General features: G+C 38.5%; 1 pseudogene; it reads left to right on the top strand.

Moving 5' to 3' along the window:
* Nucleotides 1–13,605: 13,605 nt before the first annotated feature.
* On the top strand, nucleotides 13,606–14,405 carry LOC112651646 (dnaJ homolog subfamily C member 8-like; annotated as a pseudogene).
* Nucleotides 14,406–19,793: the final 5,388 nt, after the last annotated feature.

Raw genomic sequence — 19,793 nt, forward strand, 5'->3', positions numbered from 1 at the left:
ATATGCCAGGAGGCAATAAATGTTTGATAATGATGATGTGCTAATGATGATGCAGAAATATGAGTCAAATTTCTAATTCTTCTACTCTTTTCTCTGGCCATTTATCTTCATTTACTTGTTTTATTAATTAATATTGATGCCTCCAAATATAATTATGGATATGTCTTTTTCTTTTTTATTACATCATTTTGCTTTATATATTCTCTAATTCTTTTATTAAGTGCATACATATTTGTGATTGTGGACTGACTCCTGAAGAAGACCTAAAAGATACCAGAAGAACTGAAGGACACTAAGAACACAATCAACCAACTTGTGGTTGATGACCTGAAAGACACTACCTACTAGCCTGACTTAACTAATATGTATAGAACCCGATAGCAAGATAAAAAAATAGCAAAATAAGCATTCTTTTTGAATATACAAGGAACATTCACCAAGGTAATTCCTATTTTGGGTCACAAAACTAATCTTTGCAAATTTATAAGAATGTAAATAATATAAAACATGTTCTTTGATGATAATAGGATTAAACTAGAAGTGAATAAAAGAAAGAGCAAAAAATTCTAAATAATTAGAAATTTAAAAATACACTTCTAAATAACCTGTGGATCAAAGAGGGAATCATGAAAAAAGTTCTAATGTATTTTAAGTAAAACAAGTGGAAACACAACATATAAAAACATGTGGCTAAAGAAATGCTCAAAGGAAAATATATAGAAATAATTACTTATAAAGAAGGAAAGTCTCACAATAATGATCTTAGTTATTATCTTAAGAAACTATAAAAGGAAAGCAGGTTAAACACAAAGGAAGCTGAAGGAAGGAAATTGAGAACAGAAATCAATAAAGTAGAAAACAGAAAAACAATAGAGAAAAGTCAATGGAACCATAATTTATAAATTTCTAGTCAGTCTTATCAAGGAAAAAGAAGAGAGAAGCTACCAGTTATCAGTATCAGAAATGAAAGAAAGGCTTTATTACAGATCTTACAGAAATTAAAAGGTTAGTGATGGATTATTATGAACAACTTTATGTTAATAAATTTGGGAACTTACATGAAATGGAAAAATTGCCTGAAAGAACAAAATTTCCAAAGCTCACTCAAGAGAAATAATAGGGAATATGCATGGCCTAGTCAGTTAAGTGCCTGACTCTTGATTTCAGCTCAGGTCATGGTCTCAGGGTCCTGGGATCAAGCCCTTAATGGGCTCTGCACTCAGCAGGGAGTCTGCTTGAGGATTCTCTCTCCCTCTGCCCCTCCTCAACTCATGTGCACATATGCACTCTTTTTCTCTCTAAAATAAACAAACAAACAAATAAATAAATCTTTTTAAAAAGGAAGGTATATAATCTGAGTAATGCTGTGTATTGAAAAAAAAATTGAATTTATAGCTGCAAACTTTCCAAAAGTGAAAACTCCTAGCTCATATAAGTTTGGTGGTGAATTTTGCCAAACACTTAAGGAAGAAATAATACCAGTTCTAGTGAAACTTTTCCAAAAAATGGAAAAGGGTAGAATATTTTCCAATTTATTTTATGAGGCCAATATTAATTCGATACCAAAATCAGACAAAGACATTACATGAAAAGAAATCTAAAGCCCAAATATACCTCATGGGCAGAGATGCAAAAGTCCTCACAACATGTTAGCAAATCAAATCCAGCAATATATTAAGAGGATAACACATAATGAACAAGTGGAGGATGTAAGGTTAGTTCAACATCTGAAAATCAATCAATGTAATTTACCCTATTATCAGATAAGAAAAGAAAAATAATTATTTCAATGATGCAGATAAGGCATTTTACTAAAATCCAACATCCATTCATAATAAAATCTCTAAGGAAATGAGAAGCTGCAAAACTGAGAAATCTGTTCACAATGTCCCTTTGCCTAAAATCCTATACCATTGCTATAGTCCCTGTACCCCATAAGTCTAATACTCTGTCAGCTTTCACTCATTCATTCACTATCTCTCAGTTTCTGCATGGAAGAAGGCACAGTAGCAGGCACACAGTTGTAGTTGCTCACACAGCTGTGAGCAAAATAATACAAATTCTCTGCCTTCATGGAGCTTACATTCCAGCAAGTAAATACAGCTCCTCCTGGCTCTCTGCACACTCTGCTCAGTGGCCTTTCATTGCCTTAGGCTAGTCGTATTCCCTCTGGGCACAGGACCTGAGGGACATGCTGGTCCCTCTGGAATTCTTTTCCCTCCTATCTTCGTCTATGTAACTCTTACTTAGTTTTCAGACTAAGTAACTCTTAGTTTTCAGCTAAGTCTGCAGACTAAGCTGCAAAGTCACTTCTGTAGGGAAATCTTTGATTTCCCTGCCTAGATTCCTCCTCTTTTATATGCTCTTACCACGCATGCTTTCCTTCCTCCTCCTTATAGCTCTTGTTGTATAATTACTTATGTGACACTTCAATTGACCTCTAAGTCTCCAATGGATTATGGATTCTGTGAAGGCAGGGGCTCTGTTTTTACTCAACAGTGTCACTAGCGCCCACATGAGTGGGTGCTCACAGAGTAGGTGCTCATTCAGTATTATTTGAAAGAGTGAATATGTGCCTTCATTCAAAACTTTGTCAAATTTTGACCTGGAATAGAATAAGAACTGGACTAAGAACCTGTTCAGAAAATAGCACCCAAGATGTGGAGAAAAGGGAATCCTTGTGTATGGTTGGTGGGAATGTAAATTGGCATAGCCACTGTGGGAAGCTGTGGCGGTTCCTCAAAATATTAAAAATAGAGATACTATATGGTCTAGAAATTCCACTGCTGGGTATTTACCCCAAGAATATGAAAACAAAACACTAATTTGAAAAAAATAAGCACCCCTATGTTTATTGCAGCATTATTTACAATAGCCAAGATATGGAAACCGTCCCTTGTCCATTGATAAATAAATGGATAAAGAAGTGGTATATTTTATATATATATATTATATATATAACAATAAAGTGGTATATTATATATATGTGCACATATATAATGGAATATTCCTCGGCCATAAAAAGAATAAAATCTTGTCATTCCTGACAATGTGGATGAACTTAGTATCATGCTAAGTGAAATACGTCAGACAGAGAAAGACAAATACCATATGATTTCATTGCTATGTGGAATCTAAAAAAGAAAATGAACACACACATGTACACATGCACAATAGAAACAATCTCATAAATATAGAGAACAAACTGGTGGTGATTGCCAGAGAAGAGAGGGTGGGGGATGGGCAAAATAGATGAAGGGGATTCAGAGGTATAAACTTCCAGTTATAAAATAAAGAAGTCACAGGGACGAAAAGTACAGCATAGGAAATATAGTCAATAATATTGTAATAGCTTTGTATAGTGACAGATGGCAACTACACTTATCCTGGTGAGCATTGCATAATGTATAAAATTGTTGAATCACTTATGTTGTATACCTGAAGTGAACATAACATTGTATGTCAACCATACGTCCATAAAACAAAGAAAACAGCATCCAAAGAAGCCTTAAGTAATTTGTTAGTGGTCTTTAAATTAGTCATCAATCTGTCTAGTCTTATTTGGATTCAGCCCATAGTTTTTCCACTCCATTTGTGAGATCTCACGGGAGGCTTTTGAAGTTCAGCTCACTATGTCAACCGCATTCCTCTGCTCTGCTGACTTACCCAAGAAGCAGATGAGGTTTGCTTTTTGTCACTAGATTTTGCATGTACTCGGAGCCTTACCAGACTTGGTCCTGCATCCTCTCATCAGTAAGGTGCTGGGCTCCAGCAGGCGATTGCCTGGGTTCCTTCTGACCAAGGCTTTAGGAGCAGGGGCTGGGGCTGTGCCCGTTCACCAGTGAGGAGCTGGCTCACCAATGCTGCTGGCGCCCCAGTGAGCTGCTGCGCCCAGGGGAGGTGTTCACAGACAGAGAGGCTGGGTGGGGATGGCTCTCTCATGGACAGGCAAGTCAGTGCGGGCCAAGTCAGCCAGGGGGAAACAACAACAGCAGCCTTGATTCCTGGGATGCTCTCTGCCCTTCTCCTCCACCCTGGCCTCCCCCACAGGAACCCAACTGTGTATCTCAGTCCTAGAATGTGAGGAATGTGCCACAGCCTGATAGGCCTGAAGCAATCTGCAGAGAGGCAGGGAGGAGTGCTGCTCCCCAGTCAGAGGCCTGACAGTGTAGGGACTATGGGTCCTGAGGGCTGGGCTGCCCCTCCCCTCCTGCCTGGGCCTCCTGCTGCAGCCTGATGTCAAAGGCTGCATTGTGCATTGAGCCGGGTTTCCTTCCCTCCTGTATCTGCTAGGTAGCTGGAGAAAAGGCACTGTTAGGAGATGCCTCCAACCAGCCCTGTTGAGGCTCATGTCCCTTGGTCTGTCAGCCCTGGAAGGATGGTACAGACACAGGTGATTGTTTCTGTGTCTCAGGAAGCAGTGTGTCCTTTGTCTGTTGGCCCAGAGGACTTTTACTAGTTTTTGAAAGAAACAGCTGTTTGGTTTCATTGATAGTCTCTATTTTCCCCCCAGTTTTATTGAGATCTAATTGACATACAGCACTGTAGAAGATTAAGGCATATAACATAGTGGTTTGACTTACCATGAAATGGTTATCACAATACATTTAATTTAAATGTCTATGTCTTTGTTCAGTTTCTATTTGATTCCTGCTCTTGCTTATCTTTAGTATTTTCTTTCCTCCTTCAGCTTGCTTGTTTAGTTTGCTCTGCTTAGACAACTGATTTGAGACTGTCTTCTCTTTCATACAAGCATATAATGTGCTAACGTTCCCTTCAAGCACCGCTTCTGCTGTATCCTCACATTTTGAAAGGTTGATTTCATTGCATTCAAACTATTTTTTAATTTCCCTTGTGATTTCTCCCTCATCCCTTGAGTTCTTTAGGAGTGTTTTGTTTAATTTGCACATATCTGGGGATTTTCCAGATATTTCTCTTTTATTGATTTCTAATTCAATTCCTTTGTATTCAGAGAACATTCTTGGATGATTTCAATTTTTTGAATTTCTTGACATTTGTTTTTTTGTCCCAGAATATGTTCTTGGTGAATGTTCCATATGTGCTTGGAAAGACTGTCTATTCTGATGTTTTTTGGTACAGTGTTGTATAAATGTCAGTTAGGTCAAGTTGATTAAAAGTGTTGTTCAAATCTTCTGTATCCTTACTGATTTTTGTTGGTGGTGATGGTTGGGTGTTTTTTTGTCTACATGTTCTATTAATTACTGAGAGAGAAGTGTTGAAAAATCTAAAATAGATTTTATTAGTTCTTTCAGTTTTATTACTTATTGTTTCATGCATTTTAAGCTATGTTGCTAGGTACATACACTTAAAAAAGGATTTATTTTATTATTATTATTTTTAAAAGATCTTATTTATTTATTCATGAGAGATACAGAGAAGAAGGCAGAGACATAGGCAGAGGGAGAAGCAGGCTCCCCAGGGAAGCCCGGTGTGGGACTTGATCCCAGGATCCAGGGATCACCTCCTGAGCTGAAGGCAGATGCTCAACCACTGAGTCACTCAAGGTGTCCCAAAAAGATTTTAAATAATCTCTGCGCCAACATGGGGCTCAAACTCACAACTCAGAGATCAAGAGTCACAATCCCCACTGACTGAGCCAGCTAGGTACCACTGTGTATATACTTTTTAAAAAAGTAGTCCAGATGCTCAGCATGGGGCCAATGTGGGGCTCAGTCTCATGATACTGAGATCATGACCTGAGCTGAAATCAGGAGTTGGATGCTTAATTGACTGAGCTACCCAGACACCCCAATTACTATTACTTTTTTGGTCTCATTTGTACCTTGTTCCTTTTTCCTCTTTCCTGCCTTCTTTTGGTTTGATTTTTTTTAATGATTATATTTAATATTAGGTATAGTTCTTTTTTAATTTTAAAAAACACCTTAACAAATTTAAAAGAACAGAATCATACAATTTCTGCTATCACACTACTGTGGAATCAAGCTAGAAAGTAATAATAGAAAGATAACTGGAATATCCCAAAATATGTGGAGATTAAACAACACACTTTTAAATAACACATGGATCCTAGAAGAAATCTCAATAAAAATTTTAAAAATATTTTGAATTCATGAAATTGAAATAATTTATCAAAGTTTGTGGAATGCAGTGAAAACAGTGCTTAGAGGGAAATTTATAGCATTGAATGTATGAAAAACAGAGAAAGATCTAAAATTGATAATCTAAGTTGGCACCTTAGGAAACTAGAAAAAGAAGAGCAAATGAAATCCAAAGTAAATGGAAGAAAAGAAATAATAATTAGAGCAAGACCAATGAAATCGAAAACAGGAAATCAATAGAGAAAAATCAATGGAACAAACAACTGGTCTTTGAAAAGATCAATAAAATAGAGAAAAAAATAAAATAGATGAAAAAAAGAGGAAAGGAACAAATCACTAACATCAGAAATGAAAGAGGGGTCATTATTACAGATCCTATAGAAATTAAGAGAATAAAGGAATACTTTGAACAACTCTATGTCCACAAATCTGATAGTGTAGACAAAATGGACTAATTTCTTGACATGAACAATCTGTCCAAAGTCACACAAGAAGAAATAGATGATCTGAATAGGCCCGTATCTATTAAAAAAACTGAATTAATAATTAAGAAATTTCTAAAACAAAGAATCAGACCCAGATGGGTTCATGGGTGAATTCTACTAGATTTTCATGTTAGAAATTATACCAAAGCTCTAAAATCTCTTTTAGAGGATAGAAGCAGAGGGAATACTTCCTAATTCATTCAATGAGGCCAGTATTACTTTAACACCCAAACCAGACAGAAACATTACAATAATAGAAAACTACAGGCCAAAATCTTTCATGAGCATAGATTCAAAAATCTTCAACAAAATATTAACAAGTTGAATCCAAAAGAGTATAAAAAGACTTATATACTGTGACCAAGTGGGTTCAAAATATGTACAAGCTCTATATGAGGAAATCTATAAAACTCTGATTAATGAAATCATAGAAGAACTCTATAAATGGAGAGATAGTCCTTGTTCATGAATAGAAAGACTCAATATTGCTAAGCTGTCTATAGCTTGATCTATAGGTTCAATGCAATCTCAACCAAAATCTCAGCAAGTTATTTTATGGATATTGACAAACTGATTCTGAAATTTATATGGAGAGGCAAGTGACTGAGAATAGCTAACATGATATTGAAAGAGAAGAAGAAAATCGGAGGACTGATGCTATCTGACTTCAAGACTTACTATAAAGCGGCAGTAATAAGACAGTGTGGTATTGGCAAAGGATAGACAAATAGATTAATGGAACAGAATAGAAAGTCCAGAAAATAGACTCCCCTGATCTTTGACAAAGGGACAAAGGCAAAAGAATGGAGCAAAGATAGTCTTCTCAACAAATGGTGCTGGAATAATTGGACAACTAGACCTGTGTCTGGTCTAGATATAGATCTTATGCCCTTCCCAAAAATTAAATCAAAATGGGTCACAGACCTAAATGTAAAATATGAAACTATAAAACTCTCAGGAGATAACAGGAGAAAATCTAATGACTTTGGGTATAGTCATGCCTTTTTAGAAACAACACCAAAGATGTGATCTATGAAAGAAATACTTGATTAAACTGGATTTCATTAAGATTAAAACCAAACAAAACAAGACAACTGCTTCTGGGAAAGACAATGTCAAGAGAATGAGAAGATAAGCCATAGACTGGGAGAAAACATTTGCAAAGAATATATCTGATAAAGGACTGGTGTCCAATATTTGCAAAGAACTATTAAAACTTAACAATAAGAAAACAACCCAATTAAAAAATAGGCCAAAGACCTTAATGGACACCTCACCAAAGAAGATATACAGAAGGAAATAAACAAATGAAAAGATGTTCCTCATCATTTGTTATCAGGGAGATGCAAATTAATACCTCTACATACCTATTAGAATGATGAAAATCTAGAACATTAACACCACCAAATGCTGGTGAGGATGTGCAGCAACAGGAATTCTCATTCATTATTAGTAGAAATTCAAATGATACAGACACTTTGGAATACAGTTTGGTAGTTTCTTAAAAACTAAATATACCTTTATAAGATCCAGTGATTGTACTTCTTGGTGTTTAAGTAGTTGAAAATTTATGTTCACACAAAAAATTGCACATGGATGTTCATAACAGGTTTATTCATAATTGTCAAAAGTTGGAAGCAACCAAGACATCCTTCAGTAGGTAAAAGGATAAGTAAACTGTGGCTCATCCAGACAACAGACGATTATTCAATGCTAAAAAGAAACAACTTATCAAGCCATAGAAAGATGTGGAGGAACTTTAAATGTGTATTTCTAAGTGAAGGAAACCACTCTGAAAAGGCTATATACTGTATGTTTCTAACTCTATGACACTCTGGAAAAGGCAAGCAGATAGAGACAGTGAAAAGATCTGTGGTTATGGGGGAGGGGTTGTGATCGAATAAGCAGAGCACAGAGGATTTTTAAAACAATGAAAATATTCTGTATGATATTATAATGATGGCTCTATGTCATTATACATTGTCCAAAGCCATAACATATCCAATGACAAGAATGAATCCTAAAACTATAGACTTAGAGTGATTATGCTGTGTCAATGTGGGTTCATCCTTGGTGAATTATGTACCATTCTGGTGAGTCATATTAATGGAGGAGGCTGTGCATATGGGAGTGGGTAGTGGGTATGTAGGAAATCTCTGTATCATCTTCTCAATTTTGCTGTAAACCTAAAACTATTTGAAAAAAGTTTTAAAAAATCAACAGAGCCTCAGAGAGATGGAAGACAATATCAAAAGGTCTAACATTAAAGACTCCCCACATAATTGGACTCCTCCAATAAGAGGGGAGATAGAATGGGGCAGACATCTTCTCAGAGGTATAAATTCAAGAAGCTCCATAAGATACATGAGAAGAAAACTATACCTAGTCACATCATAGTGAAAGTGTTGAAAACCAAAGGTAAAGAGAAAATATTGAAAGAACTAGGGGAAAAGATACATGACATACAGTAGAATATGACACTCTCTACTTTGACCAGACTTGAATCAAGTTCCTCTGAGTCTTCTTTCTGACTAGGTTCCAACCTTAGGCTCTGTCCTTGGTCCACCTAATGGGTTATGGAGAATCCTGCTGAGTCAATTTAGCAAAAAATCCATACTGAGTATCTCATCACCCTTGATGTCTGATCAAATTCCTCATCTACCCTCAATATCTTATCATTCTGGCTTGCCTTCAGTAAGAATTCTGTTGAGCAAGCCTAACAAGAATCCTCCTATCCCTGATGCTTTGTCTTAGTAATTTTCCATTTACCTGCCCTACTATTTGGCTATAAATTTTCACTTTCTTTGTTGTATTTGGAGTTGGGCCTGATCTCTCTCCCCTACTGCAAAACCCTATTGTAATAGTCCCTTCTTGAATAGACTCTTTCTTATCAGCTTTAACTAGTGTCCCCAATACTTTTTCTTTATAAAATATCAATTCCAAAGAGATCTGATTTCTCATCACATACCATGGGGGCCAGAAGATTGTAAAACAACATTCTATGATTAATAGGGAGTGATTGTTATACCTGACTAAAAAAAGGTAAGACCTAATGAATGAATGCTATTCATGAGATAATACACTTTAAACATAAAGATAGATTAAAAGCAAATGGATTGGAAAAGATACTATTTAACTGTAAACACAAGAAGGCTGGAGTGACTGTTGTATATGAAAAGATATACAATCATTCCTGTATGGGCTCAATGATAGGTCCTTCAAGTATACAAAGAAGCAACTGAAAGAATTAAAGGGAGAAATATAAATTGGACAGTCACAGTTGGGGGTTTTAGACCCTCAGTAATTAAAAGAACAACAACAAAAAAAGCACACACAATTGAAAGAACACAAAAAGTCAGTAAAAGCAAAGGTCATCTGAAAAAATAACCATCTTGACATAATCAATATTTAGAGAACACTATATCCGATCACCATAGAATAGATAGTTTTTTTCATGTACATGGTGCATTTACTGAGACAGACCAAATTTCTGGAAGAATATGACCCATGCTTAAACTCATACTTCATCTGCATATGGTCTAGACAACACGACCAAATACATCTTTGTAAGGACATTAATTTTGGCTATGACATTTACTTGTTTATAAATCTTCCATCACTCACCACTGCCTACAAGGTTAATTTAAATCTCTTCAGGCTGACATACAAAATGCAGCACAATCTGCCTGCCATGTTCCACCCTCTATCATCATGACTCATAATGCTCCATTCCACATAATTTTTTTTTTGGCCATAGTTTATATGGACTCTGTATTATCTGCCAAACATACATTGCACATTTGACTGCCAAGTCTTCATCCATTTCTTTCCCACTACTTTTTATACCCTCCCTCACAATTTTGCCTAGAATCATCTATATCCTTTAAGGTCCAAACTGCCTGGAAGGTATTTGGAGGCCATGTGAGGACACCCTGTGCTTCCATCAGTTCACCAGCTGCATGACTTAGGATATGTTAATTTCTCTTCCTATGCCTCAATCTTCTCATCTGTCAAATGTGTATAATATTAGTAGTTGCCTAATAAGATTGTCATGAATTTATTTTATTTTTTTAAAGATTTTTATTTATTTATTCGAGAGAGAGAAAGAGAGAGAGAGGCAGAGACACAGGCAGAGGGAGAAGCAGGCTCCTTGCGAGGAGCCCAGTGCAGGACTCAATCCCTGTGATACTCAATCCCCAGACCCAGGATCATACCCTGAGCCAAAGACAGACATTCAACCCCTGAGCCACCGAAGTGTCCCAAGATTGTCATGAATCTAAATGAGCTAATGCAGATAAGGCACTTAGGAGGATGCCTGACACATTGTGTGTATGATCAGTATGTTCTAGTTCTTATTTTGTGGCTATTATTGGTGGTGAGTTTTGAGAGACCATTTTAACTGGATGGTGGGACAGGTGTCAGATTTTATAATTTTCTTATGGGCTTCTGCATCTCAGCCAGCATATCCTTAGCATAATCTCCAAGTTGGCTGTTGCTAGAGAGTATAGAAACATGCCCACATCTCTGTTTGCAGAAATGAGGTGGATCTAACCAAGTCTAATTTCATCAGGGCCTTTTTTGTGATGAAATGGATTATCTTCAGTAGCACTCCAATATCTATGTCTCCTCCCTGAATGTCAATAAGTCAGTACCACTATATTAATTTGTCACATTTTGGATGGCTTAGTTGTAGGGGACATATTGGTAGCATGAGACCTTCTCTTTATTTCCACAGTGTCTTCAGTTGGCCTCTCCACCTGGTCACCTGTGGGACCCCATCACCAGAGACTGCACATTGGGTAGAGAAGGGGAAAGTGAGCCAGGAGAGAGGGAGAGGTGGAAGAAAGAAATGAGAGGGGAACTGACTCATCGCACCTTCCCCCAAAGCATGCTCTAGATCATAGACCTCCCCAAAACACAGCAATGAGAGAAAAAAACCCACAAACAGCCTGGCTACAATCAGCAGCCAGAGAGAGGATGGAGGTCCTGGTAATCATCCTGTGCGCTATGCAGGTGGTCTGGCCACTGGGTGTCACTCTTAGTCTGTTTTCCTTTGATTTGGTGTCAGGTTTCTGGCTTTTGCTGGTCTTCCTCTTCCCACAGGCTCCCTCCCTGTGCTGATCTATCTACCTTGGAAGGCTTTGCTGACTGCATAGACAGTACACGGAGAGTGAAATCACCCCAGATGCAGATTTTTGATCTGCACATGGGAAAGTAACGTGTTTGTCACAATAGCAAGCAGTAACTAGTTCTACAGCAACAGCATCTAGAAAATTAGCTTTTTTGTTGTTGTTGTTAAAGATTTTATTTATTTATTCATGAGAGACAGAGAGAGAGGGAGAGAGAGAGGCAGAGACATAGGCGGAGGTTCCACGCAGGGAGCCCAATGCGAGACTTGATCCCGGGACTCCAGGACCACACCCTGAGCCGAAGGCAGACGCTCAACCACTGAGCCACCTAGGCGTCCCAAAAATGAGCTTTTGAAACAGAAATGTTTCATTAATTTTATCATTTATTACTATTATTTCCCCCTTTATATATTATTTGCTTTTTATTTTATTAATCTCTCTATATATTTTAAATATTTTATTTATTTATTCATAAGAGACACACAGAGAGAGGCAGAGACACAGGCAGAGGAAGAAGCAGGCTCCCTGCAGGGACCCTGATGCAAGACTCGATTCTAGCACCCCAGGATCATGCCCTGAGCCAAAGGCAGACTCTCAACCACTGAGTCACCCAGGTGTCCCAATATATTCTTATATTTTTATTTACTGTTTTCATTCTATAAAATTTAACAGTTAGATGAAGTGGAAATTAATCCAGAAAGAAGGATTGGGAAGAAAGACCTGAACATATAAAACCTTTAAAGAAATAGAAGTCTTATTTAACAAATCTATTATTTTTACTTACCCTCTTTAGAACTTGGTGTGCATTTTCAATCTGAAGATTCATGTCTTCAATTCTGGAATATTCTCCATCATTTTCCTTGTGAATACTGACTCTGCGAGTCTCTCCAGTCTCTCCTGTGGAAGTTCTATTAGATTATCCTGGTCATCTCATCTTATCTTCCATCTTGTTTGGTTAATTCTTCTGTTTTCTTATTTCTCCATGCTGCATTCTGGGTGATTTCTGCAGATCTGTGCTCGGGTTCATTAATTTTTTCCTCTGCTGTGCTAAATCTTTCGTTTAACTTATCCAGTGAGTCCTTAATTGCAGTGTCTTTGTTTTTTTGTTTCCAGGAGTTGAATTTTGTTATTTATCAGAACTGTCTGTTCCTTTTCCCATAATACTCTGTTCTTTCATTATGGTTCCTAAGTTTGAAAATCTCTCCCCCTCTCTGTCTCTCTCTCTCTTTTTTTTTAAGTAGGCTCCATATGGGCTTGAACTCACAACCCTGCATTTGAGAGCTGAGCTAAGATCAAGAGTCAGATGTTTAACTGACTGAGCCACTCCAGTTTAAAACTCTTTTAAATTGCTTTTTCTGCTTATTCTTTCATTTCCAGCTCTCTTATTTCCCATTCTTTCAATGCTGATTTTTGGGCTGACTGCATCTGGTTTCCTCTCTCAGTAGTTAATTTCCTTGTGTGATTTGTTTTTTTTTTTTTTAATTTTTATTTATTTATGATAGTCACAGAGAGAGAGAAGCAGAGACATAGGCAGAGGGAGAAGCAGGCTCCATGCACCGGGAGCCCAACGTGGGATTCGATCCGGGGTCTCCAGGATCACGCCCCGGGCCAAAGGCAGGCGCTAAACCGCTGCGCCACCCAGGGATCCCTCCTTGTGTGATTTGTAATCTCTTTATGATCTATGGTTGACCCTTGAACAATGTAGGGATTAGGAATGCTAAAACCTTTCGCAGTTGAAAATCTGTGTGTAATTTTTGACTTCCCCCAAACTTAACTACTGTTAACAGAACCCTTACTGATAACATAAACAGTCGATTAACACATATTTTGTATGTTCTATATACTGTATTCTTATTATAAAGTAAGCTAGATAAATTAAAATGTAATTAAGAAAATCATCAGGAGGGAGAAATGGTGATTTCAGGAAAGAGTGGTGCTCTGTCTGGCCAAGGGAGCGTGAAGGAAGCATGTATGACCTTCTACAATGAAGTGAAACAAATAGAGAAGAGAGATTCAGTTCTAACATCCAAAAATCAGATCAAAAGGCTGACCTGTCTTGGCTCCTCCTACTTCACTTTGAACCTATTTGAGGATCTTCAGATAGATCCTGAAGCGACAGATGAAGGAATAAAAAAGAAGTTTTGATAGTTACCCATATTGGTGTATCCTGACAAAAATCAAGATGATGCTGACAACACAAAAGGCTTTGGAGGCTGTGAACAAAGCTTATAAGTTGCTACTGGATCAGGAACAAAAGAGAGGGCAGGATATCATTCACGCAGGAAAATATTACAGAGGACACACTGTGAGAGTGTGAGAAAAGCAATTAAGGGGGAAGGAAAATCCTACTAATGTCGGGGAGGATGATCCTAAGCTGTTTAAACAAGCAGTATATACAAACAGACCACAAAACTCTTTGCTGATCTGGAAATTAAAAGGAAAGAGAGAGAAGCCAAAGAGATGCATGAAAGGAAACAACAAAGGGAAGAAGAGATAGAAGCTGGAAAAAAAAGACAAATGAGAAAGAGAGTGGTGGAAAAACTTTGAGGAAAGTTGAGATGGTCATGTGGAGAGCTGGTGCACCTTCTAGGCATATCCAAAGGGTGCAGATAGAGAAGAATAACTGGACATTCCTGAGACCATCAAAAGTAAAAATGGAGTAGCGTGAACCACAGAGCCTTCCCACAACTCTCTCCCCTCCTCAGCTTTGAAGGATTCATTCTTTCCTCTCATTTCCACCCCAACATAGAGTAATATTTGCTTTTTAGTCCACTTTATTTTCAATATAATTTAACAGCAACCAGAGTAATTCCTTTGCACATTGAAATGAGAGGTTTGCTTTAAAAAGAAACCTTCTCCCCACTCCTACCCCTGGACCAACCAGGATTGGAAGGTGCCACCACTAGTCCTGCCTTCTCTTCCCACTGCCTGTAAAGGAACATTTTGCACTTCTCTGGCTTGTGAAGGTTAAAAACTTAGTGTATAGTTTGTGGAAATCAACCAATTAAATGTATTGAGTTAAAAAAAAAGAGAAGATCATAAGGAAAATACAATGACAACACTGTATTGTATTTATCAAAAAGTGGACCTGTGCAGTTCAAACCATATTGCTCAAGGATCAACCATAATCTGAGCTACTCTTTAGCATTAAAAAAAATTAGGTTTCTCATGAACCCTACACTGTGGAAGAGTAGTTTTTGTGATAATTTCTGTTGTCTCCCTAGAGAATGAACATTCAGGGCTAGTTTTTGTCCCTTGACTGGGATACCTACAGACTTTAGGGTAAATTCAGATCCTATCCCTTCTCAAGGAGCACAACTGGGTGTTTGATTTTTCCACACAAGTCCTCAGACAGACACATAGCTTCTCCAGGTGTCCTTGGAAGATGGAAAGGAGTTTTCTAATTCCTTTTTGATGGAATAGCGACACTTCCAGACTTCAAACTTTATGCAGGGAGCAACCTTTTAGCTTCCCTGCTTGATGTAGGCCCAAAGTTATCTCTAGTAAGGAGGAGGGGGAATTAGAGGCCAACCCAGCTGCTCGGACTCATGTCCTGGCTAAGATCCTCCAGGGTCCTCATGGCATCTGTTCCCATTTATTCATAGGGCTTTGATTTCTGTGTTTGTTTCTGGATCCTAAGGATTTCCCTTTCTTTCCTTAAAAGTTAGTGTGTATTAAAATATTTATCTTTGGGATGCCTGGGTGGCTTGGTGGTTGAGGATCTGCCTTTGGCTCAGGGCGTGATCCTGGGGTCCTGGGATCGAGTCCCACATCGGACTCCCTGCGGGGAGCCTGCTTCTCCCTCTGCCTATGTCTCTGCCTCTCTCCCTGTGTCTCTCATGAATAAATAAAATCTTTAAAAAAATATTTATCTTTGTCACATCTTTATCCTACTTTGACCTTTAGTGATTCAGTTTATCTTCTGATTTTCTTTCCTGCTTTTTTCCCCCAGTGGAACAATCTAGGTTACTTATTTAAGCCATCTCCTGCCATAGCAAAGGAATGGAAGATCAGTGTACTAGTGATCATTTGATACAAGTAAGGAAGGTAAGCATAAGGTCCCATATACTTTTCTGATCCGTATGCGCACTGATGGTCCAAACCAGTGCTGTGGTCCCCACTGGGTAGTGGTCTGGGTTCTCTTTATTTATCTCCTCATAGCCGGTCAGAAGTAGATTGACGTAAGAGTTAAGGAATGGAGTGTGATTACCATCTCCCCAGGGAAAGGGCTTGGTCCCAATGTGGAGATGGGGTAGGTGACACACAGAGGTTTCTCCTGCTCTCTGTGATGCGACTTTAGGAAGACATTCAGCATGTTTATTCCCATGCTGGGGAGTGCTGCAGAGTAGGTGAGGGCCTTCTATCTGTGAGCTGATCTCTCCTGTCATGGGTGCCATGCAACACAGGTAGCCCCAACTGTGCCCTGGACCCAGCTGCCACTGCCATTTTTTACCTCCATCTCCTGGTTTTCTTATCAAAGGTCTTCAAACAAGGTCATGTGAGCTGTGGGGGGAGAAGGAGAAGTTGCAGAGACCAATACCTTCCCCATTCTGAACCCTGCCCTTTACCCCGCTTAAAACAGGGAAGCGGGATGCCCGGGTGGCTCAGTGGTTGAGCGTCTGCCTCCAGCTCAGGGCGTGATCCTGGAGTCCTGGGATCGAGTCCCACATTGGGCTCCCTGCATGGAGCCTGTTTCTCCCTCTGTCTGTGTCTCTGCCTCTCTCTCTCTCTGTGTGTCTCTCGTGAATAAATAAATAAAATCTTCAAAAAAATAAAAAAATAAACAGGGAAGCTCCTCTTGTGTCTTTCTCTACAGCAGCCTAGCTGGCAAGTACTTCATCCTTGTGTACCTCAGTTTCTTCATTTGTAAAAAGAGAACAATAATAGTGCTGCCTCACTGGACTATTGTGAGGACAAATGACATATACAAATGACAAATGACAAAGCACTCAGGCAGTGCCTGGTTCAAAATAAGCATGATCTTTGTTGTTATTGACTGTTGTTAATTATTGTCATTATATTTCTTCTAAAAAATGATTCTGAACTAAAAAAAAGTCTTTTCAGATGTAGAAAAGGTCTTAAAAGATACATAGATACAATCTAAACTGGGTCTTTTCTTAAAGAACTTTTAGTTTGAAAATTCTTTTCTTCTATGCTAATTCTATCAGCAAGAAAGTTAATTTGAGCCAAGCTTGGCTAGCAAGGTTAGTTTTAGCCAAGTTTGGCTTGTGCCTAGCAGAACAGGCATAAAGATCTCTATTGTTTATGATAACTTTCTTCCAGCCCCCTGACATTCCTTCAACCCCACTTTCCATTCCATAGCAATTCTTTTCTTTTCGTAATGATTCACAATGAACTTGTTGTAACTGTTGTATAAGCTGCCTTCTGACTTGAGTCAACCTTGCTTCATGGTTTGTCAACGTTGTGTTACCTGTCCCTAGACTTTTTGCTGAAATTGCCTAACTCTAAAGAAATTTTATCTAATGGTTCTTCTCTAACCTTTACATTTATGGTAACCTCTTCTACATTTCCTGTGAAAGTGGGGACCATGTAGTCTCAAAAAGGATAGGGTTAAGAAAGGGCTTTGCTGTCTTCTAAGAGAAAGTGCTATTGGAAGGGGCATTTTCATTCTTACTTCAGCCTGCTTGGCAACTGTTCAGTCCAGGTCCACAGTGATGAGCTGGTGACAGCACTACTTACTTACAAGCATGATTATATTATGAATCAGTGAGATGATGGGTAGGATTCAGCCATGAAGAATGAGTATTGATGGTCTTCTTTCACTTCTCAATGTGAAGTGGAAAAAATCATAGGTCTGAGGCCTTGTCTTGACTCCCCTCTTCTCATTACCCTCCTTGGACCTTAATTCAGGTGCAGGAATATTACTATCTTCAGTGATGAGGTGAGATGTTCTTTTTAGGCTTAGGAAAGTGACAGGAGATTGGAGTGGGCCTGGTTGCCTATAGGTTGTTCATATTGATATAATATCTGCCACCAGTTGATTGTATGTTCTAGTATCTTCTGAAGGCCCAAGTTCCTCCAGAGCAATAGGATCTTTTTAACTGTAAAAGGAGTTGTTCCAATCCTATCCATAAAGTTGTAGCTATAGTCATAATTGAGTTGATGATGTGGATAATAGTTGATTGGTATAATTGGTATAAAAAATCCAGGGTTACATAGACCAGATTGTCTTATACTTAGTGGAAGCAGCATTCAGAATAGTAAGCCAGGCTTCCCCAACCTTTTACCTCTACTGAGGTTTGTGGATACCATGTGGTTGAGGAGTCCCTTAGTAAAAGAAGGCTGTGATTACTTTGGCTCAGCCAGGCAGGTTAGTGACCCCCTTAGGTTACCCTGGAGCTCACAGCACAGTCTCAGTAGCAAGGTTGACATTCTAATACCTGAGAGGGGGTGGTCAGAGCCAGTTGTGGGATGTTATATATATCATGCATAAGATGGGGTAGCAGGGAAAGTGTGGGCTTTTTTCCCAGTCCTTTTGAGGACCAAAATTTGACACTCTCTTCTGAAGACCAACAGTTGCCTCATTACCAAAATGAATCAGTCTCATTAGTTAAAGGTAATGCTATATTTCTCTCTCTCTCTCTCTCTCTCTCTCTCTCTCTCTATATATATATATATATATATATATATATATATATATACAGTGCGAGGGAAGGCTCCAGCTTCATTCTTTTGCATGTGGCCATGCAATTCTCCTAGCACCATTGGTTGAAAGACTATTTTTCCCTCCATTGATTCAGTAGCTTTGTGGAAAATTAATTGACATGGGATTATTTCTGGACTCTCGATTCTATTACAATGATCTATCCTTATATCAGTACCAACTGTCTTGAGTACCATTGTTTTACAGTAACTTTTGAAATCAAGAAGTGTAAAATTGAGAACTTTATCCTTTGTTTTCAAGACTGTTCTGGCTATTCTGGGTTTCTAAGTCTTCATATGAATTTTAGTGTCTGCTTGTCAATTTCTAGAAAAGAAACTACTAGGATTTGTAGAGATTACTTTGAATCTGTAGATTAATTTGGGCAGTCTCACCACCTTAACAATATTAAGTCTTCCAAATTCATGAACGTGAGCTGTTTTTCCTTCATTGAGATCTTTAATTTCTTTCAATGATGTTTTGTAGCTCCCAGAGTATGTTTTGACTTCTTTTGTTAAATATATTTCTAAGTACTTTATTATTTTTGATACTATTGTAAATGGAATTTTCTTTTTCTTTCTTTTTTTTTTTAAAGATTTTGTTTTTATTTATTAATGAGACAGAGAGAGAGAGAGAGAGAGAGGCAGAGACACAAGTAGAGGAAGAAGCAGGCTCCGTGCGGGGAGCCTGATGTGGGACTCGATCCGGTGACCCCAGGATCATGCCCTGGGCTGAAGGCGGCGCTAAACTGCTGAGCCACCCAGGCTGCCCTGGAATTGTTTTCTTAAATTAATTTTTGGATTGTTCATTGCTAATGCAGAGAAAAAAATTGATTTTTTTAATAGCAGGCTCCCTGCCCAACGAGGGCTCACACTCATGACTGTACTCACCAGAGTGCTCATAGCTGTGAGATAAAGACCTGAGCTAAGTTCAAGAGTCAGACACATAGTTGACTGAGCCACCTAGGCACCCTTCCAAAAATTGATTTTTGTATACTGTTCTTCTATCTTGCAACCTTGCTATAAACTCCTCTATTAGTCCTAATGGTTTTTAAAAATTGGATTCCTTATGATTTTCTACATATAAGATCATATCACCTGAGAGTAGAGATAGTTTTAATTCTTCCTTTCCAACTTGAATGCTTTTCTTTTCACTTTTGTTGTTGTTGTTGTTGCCCCAATTGCCTTTAAATCTTCAGATAATCCAACTTCCCTCATCACCTGGGCAGTGAGAAAGCAGTCCCTGCCAGTTCTGTATCCTCAGGTGCTCTCTCTGCCTCTGCTGTCCCCTTTCAGTCTGGGCTGTGAACACTGACCTTGAAGGTGAGTGGACTAACAGGCACAGTGAGAGCAGGGAGGAGAAAGAGGTAATGGGGAGGAGGACGGGACAAGGACATCCCAAATGCAGGGTAGAAGCAGGGCTTGTAGGGCCTGCTTGT

The sequence above is a fragment of the Canis lupus genome, chromosome 4 (assembly GCF_003254725.2).
Source record: "Canis lupus dingo isolate Sandy chromosome 4, ASM325472v2, whole genome shotgun sequence".
In the NCBI taxonomy this organism is placed as follows: domain Eukaryota; kingdom Metazoa; phylum Chordata; class Mammalia; order Carnivora; family Canidae; genus Canis; species Canis lupus.